Raw genomic sequence first — 5251 nt, forward strand, 5'->3', positions numbered from 1 at the left:
ACGACTGTACTTAATTCTCAAAACCACGTAAACCAAGTGTACCAGAAGCTACTGGTGCTTTCCCTGGATACCCTCAGGCCATCCCAGAGGTAATCAGCAGAAAGTTCCCATACACATAGCTTCCTGCTCTCTCTAGCCAAGGTGGTGGGTTCAGGACAGAAGAGAGGCATGAAGTGCTACGAAACTGATGCCCAGTAATGACCTTCAAATAACAAGAGGCAGAAGTTACAGATAAAGAGCTTTCTTGTCCTTCAAGAGTCTCATTATCAAGGATGGTCTATGTAGCCTCTGACGACCCCCAAAAGCATGAAGCTCCAGTTGCCCACAGTACTGACCTACTTTACCACATCCCTCATGGGCTGTCTTCCCTTCCCCCACTCCCTCCCAGCACACCTGGGACCATTTTCTGTTTGGGGTGGGGTAACCCCAACTAAGACATCATGAAAGACTTGGCACAATCTTGACAAACACAAAGGATAGGAACTGAAATTTACACACAAATTTTAAATGTTTTTGACACCTTTAGACTGAAGATCTGAGGGTAGTTATTTTTTTGTTTTTTTTGTTTTTTTTTTACCATAGACACTGTTGGGTCCCTCTACTCAAGAAAGAAAAACATCTAGAATTGCTTCTACAGTATAATCTACAGGCTGCCTTGACCAAGTGTCTCACCTGGCCCCTTTCAGGATAACCAGAGAAATAGAAATAGGGTAATTTCTCAAGACTAAACTGGACAGATCAGTATCAACGCACAGAAGACTGATTCTTCTGCACGATTAACAGAGAAGGCTCCCGTGGAACAAATTGCTATTTTTCTGACTCTCTACAAGAAAATGTTGAAAACCTTGATGAGCACTGAAAGAACCCTTCTCTGGTGATAAATGCAGAGGAGAGAATGCTCAGTAAGGAAATGAGAATAAGAGGTAAATTTGCTGGCACTATCACACAGTTCCATTCATGATTTTGCTACAGCTCAAATTATATTACAACAAAAATGACTCTATCATTAATTGTGTAATACCCTCCCTCTTACCAAAAAAACAAAGTGTGAGTCTCAGTGGACAGTTTACTTATGTCACATAAATATCCAGTGCATGACGCATAAGAAAGCCAACAGTTGCTTTTAAGAGATTTGACTCCTGGAAGCTAAGGAGAGTGGGCAAGTACCCAAAGACATCCAAATTCCATATGGTTTCTGCCTCTCTCTGAAAGTTGGCATCCGGTTCCCAATTGTGCTCTTCCCAAGAAGCCCACTCCATGCACAACTCAAAGGAACTTAAGCCTCATTCATGCTAATGAGTCTCTTTATTGGTCCAACAAAATGGAAAGAACTTTGAAAGCTTGATATTTCCAGCTATATTTTGTTTGAAACAGAGAAACCAAGCATCAGGTAGTAGGAAGCTCAGGGACAAACTTCCATGGCCACCATTTTTGTCCCATGAGAGCAAAACAGGCAGAGGAATTCCAAGAAATAAGACACAAAGCTGCAAGCTCTACACAAGACTCAGTGGAGGCCCTGGACCCTCTCCATAGGTGTCGCTGTGGTCCTGTCCAGGGCTTAGCGGAACATTGCCTATCTTTGAGAGGAAAGGCAGCTAGGAAAGAAGAGTGAATACTTGAAAATTAATGATGTCAGTCTGTCTTCATATATCAAGCTAATTTGAAAGGGCTTTAATTTTCTTAAAGGATAAAAAAAGGTTTCTTTGCTAGATTAAACTTGCAATTGTCATTCATATATTGTTTATAAGGTAGTCATCTCTTCGCTCTGTATTTTTTTGTTTTTGATTTTGTATACTAGTTAGCAGTGAAGACTTGTCTGCGTGTATCAGAAGGAATAAAGAGAGAAACGTCCTTAACTGTCAGTTTTAATAAGAGGAGTCAACATGCCTCTATTCAGGTTAAATATTGTCCTGTCACATTTCAATAGAGTCAACAGATTTTTTTAAAAGAAAAGTCAAAAGCACTGTGTATGCAAAAAACCCTCCCTGTCATAGAATGTCAAAGCCCTTCTTTATCTGGGGGAGGGGCGTGGAGGTAGGACAGAAAAATCTTTTGTAAAATGTGAAAAATTACCTCTCATAATTGGTGCTGACATAAAAAAGGGTTGTTTTTTTTTTGTTAGAAAAACAAAGAAAATCTCTAATTTAATAATCACCTGCAAAGTGTTATTGTGATGGGAACAAAAAACACACAATCAAAGTCATCTTTTTTAAGTAACTATAGTGTTTTTAGGCAATCACTGCGCTTTACAGCAGCTCATACACATAAACCAACGATGTTCAGAGTGGAGAAAAGCTACTCCAAACTCCTCAAGGAAAGTTTCTGAAATAACCAGGCTACAATAAGAAAATGTAAATGGGGCATTATGTTCAAAATAAAGCCAAACAAGAGTTTTTAACCCAAACCACGTTCCTCTAAGAAGGAATCATTTAGGCGTAAGTTGCAAGAGAAAAGCCATTCTTCGTAGGAGGCCTAAAGGGTTAAAGATACACATTTTGGATTGATGCACTAGAGAGAACTGGGCCTACGTTGAGTAGATAACAATTCGTAAAATAAAGTAGCGGAACAAAGTCATTTTTCTGTTTCAAATGCCTGTCGATTTGTTAAAAATGTGAACTCTAGCTGCGGTTTTCAGGATTTGATATGTTTTTTATTTGCTGCAAACACTGTAATTTTAGAAATTATTCTAACTCTGAATGAAACTATTTCCATTTAATAACCATCTCTACCAAATAGGTCAGTGTGAGTAATATGTGCAGCTTTCTAGACTAAGAATATTCAGAATAATCTCAAGTCTGATAATATCAGACCAAACGGGATCCACTCTCCTAAAAACAGCAAAGAAGGCTGACTCACAATTTCAACATTTACTTATGGTTTCACTGCGGCCTAGTGTTTCCTTGGAATGGTCTCCTTACCAACCGAGGAAGATCAGAGTTGAAAAAAATCTACATCAAGTCCTTTAAATTAGAAATAAAATAAACACACAAGCAAACATTTTGCCTTTGAGTAGGGTGACCATATTTTCTGATTTGCCCAGGACAATCCCAGGTTACTGTTATCCTGGTGTCCCATTTGTTTTAGCACTTGTTTTAGATTTTTCTCTTATTAATGAAGTATCATTAGTCACAACTGCATTAAAAAATAATCCAAGATGGATCTAGTAGATCTGCACTTTGCACTTCCAACTTCTGCCATGGTATTGTTTACTTGTGGATGAAATGTATATGTAGTAATAGAATTCTCACATTAGCACATGGCTATATCAGAGAGATGACCACTGTTAGCCCATATCTCTTTCCTAGACACTTTCCAGGGGCAATTCATTCCTCTCTTTCAAGGACAACTTGCAGAGTAATCGCTGATAAAATAAGCACTTAGGAAGATCTAACTCCTCTGGTTTATGATGGTGGTGAGAGAAATATTTGTCACTACTGCCTTTGCTGGATTCTTAAATGCCATAACCCATGCCTGTAAGATGTACAAAGGTGGTGAGGTCAGCAAGAAAAGTAGAAAATTATAGCAGTCTTGTCACGGATACTATTAAGAGTAGTCTGTGTGCTTTTACTACTGGGTTATCTCCTTCAGCGTATGGTGAGAACCTACAATAACATATTTATTTATTTATGTAAATATTTGACAATACTTTTTTATTTTGCAATAAACTCTAGCCATCAGTGAGCTCAAAGCCCCAAAAAATACATATTTAAAGAAAACTTAAATTCTGAATTTCTACTGCTTAAAAAGCTGGTGTGAGCTTATAACTTGCTTGACATATGTGTTAACATTTACCATCCACCATGGAGAGATCATAGTGATATCACTGACTACAAGAAAAGCAAAAAATATAAATCTGCTAAAGAAGTATTGTATTCTACTTAAAAAGTTAGTAGTTATTCAAAGAAAACTATACCAAAAAAATTATGATTTAATATGTAAAGCTACAGAAGGTTCAATTGCACACCACTCTATCAACCATGACTTTTCATTTAGATCAAATGACTCTTTTTTAAATTTCACTTATATGAGATTTTAGTTGAAATAGATGCTAAAATTTACATTTTATATAGTCAAAATATGTTAACTGAAGTACAAAGATTTTTTGACTAAGCTGAAGTAAAATTAACTTTTTAAAAAGACGTTACCATGACTGTATGATTTTTCTTTCTTTGCTGCTCATCATTATTACCTTTTTTTTTATCAATTGGATTTTACATTTGATATTTTGAAGAATTACCTTAAAAATCAAGCTATCTGGCCTCTTTTCTGGCTGGAACCATGGAGGGTGCAGAAGAGAAGAAAAAGAAGGTTCCTGCTATGCCAGAAACCCTTAAGGAAAAGCAAAAGAATTTTGCAGAGCTTAAGATCAAGCACCTAAGAAAGAAGTTTGCCCAAAAGATGCTTCGAAAGGCAAGGAGGAAGCTTATTTATGAAAAAGCTAAGCATTGTCACAAGGGATACAGGCAGATGTACAGAATTCAGATTCGAATGGCTAGGATGGCAAGAAAAGCTGGAAACTTCCATGTACCCATGGAACCCAAACTGGCATTTGTCATCAGGATCAGAGGTATCAATGGTGTGAGCCCAAAGGTCTGTAGGGTGTTGCAGCTTCTTCGCCTTTGTCAGATCTTCAATGGCACCTTTGTGAAGCTCAACAAGGCTTCAATTAACATGCTGAGAATTGTGGAGCCATACATTACAGGGGATACCCAAACCTGAAGTCAGTAAATGAGTCTATCTACAAGCGTGGTTATGGCAAAAGCAACAAGAAGCGAATTGCCCTGACATATGTGTTGATTGTTCGATCTCTTGGTAACTATGGCATCATCCTCATGGAGGATCTGACTCATCAGATCTATGCCATTGAGAAGTGTTTCAAAGAAGCAAACAACTTCTTCTGGCCCTTCAAATTGTCTTCTCCACGAGGCGGAATGAAGAAAAGACCACCTATTTTGTAGAAGGTGGAGATGCTGGCAACAGGGAAAACTAGATCAACAGGCTTATTAGAAGGATGAACTAAGGTATCTGCCATGATTTTGTAATCTGGTCAGTTAATAAACAGTGACTGCCTTTAAATTGAAAAAAAGTTGACCTATTTGTTCTACAATGGTATTAATTATGTAAATAAATGAGTCCTCTAAATTTTGGTTGCATTTTGTTCAAAATCACTTTGAAAACCTTAATCAAGTAGTCAACAAAAGAATACCAAAAAAATACAGCATGAAGAATTCAGTGAATGACAATTACTGGA

At 37.5% G+C, this 5251-nt stretch overlaps 1 pseudogene; it reads left to right on the forward strand.

Annotated features, from left to right (window-relative positions):
- Nucleotides 1-4278: 4278 nt before the first annotated feature.
- Nucleotides 4279-5020, forward strand: LOC114883937 (annotated as a pseudogene).
- The last annotated feature ends 231 nt before the right edge of the window (nt 5021-5251 follow it).

This window comes from Monodon monoceros, unplaced genomic scaffold (assembly GCF_005190385.1).
Source record: "Monodon monoceros isolate NGI ecotype Baffin Bay Population unplaced genomic scaffold, NGI_Narwhal_1 Super_Scaffold_10, whole genome shotgun sequence".
Classification (NCBI taxonomy): domain Eukaryota; kingdom Metazoa; phylum Chordata; class Mammalia; order Artiodactyla; family Monodontidae; genus Monodon; species Monodon monoceros.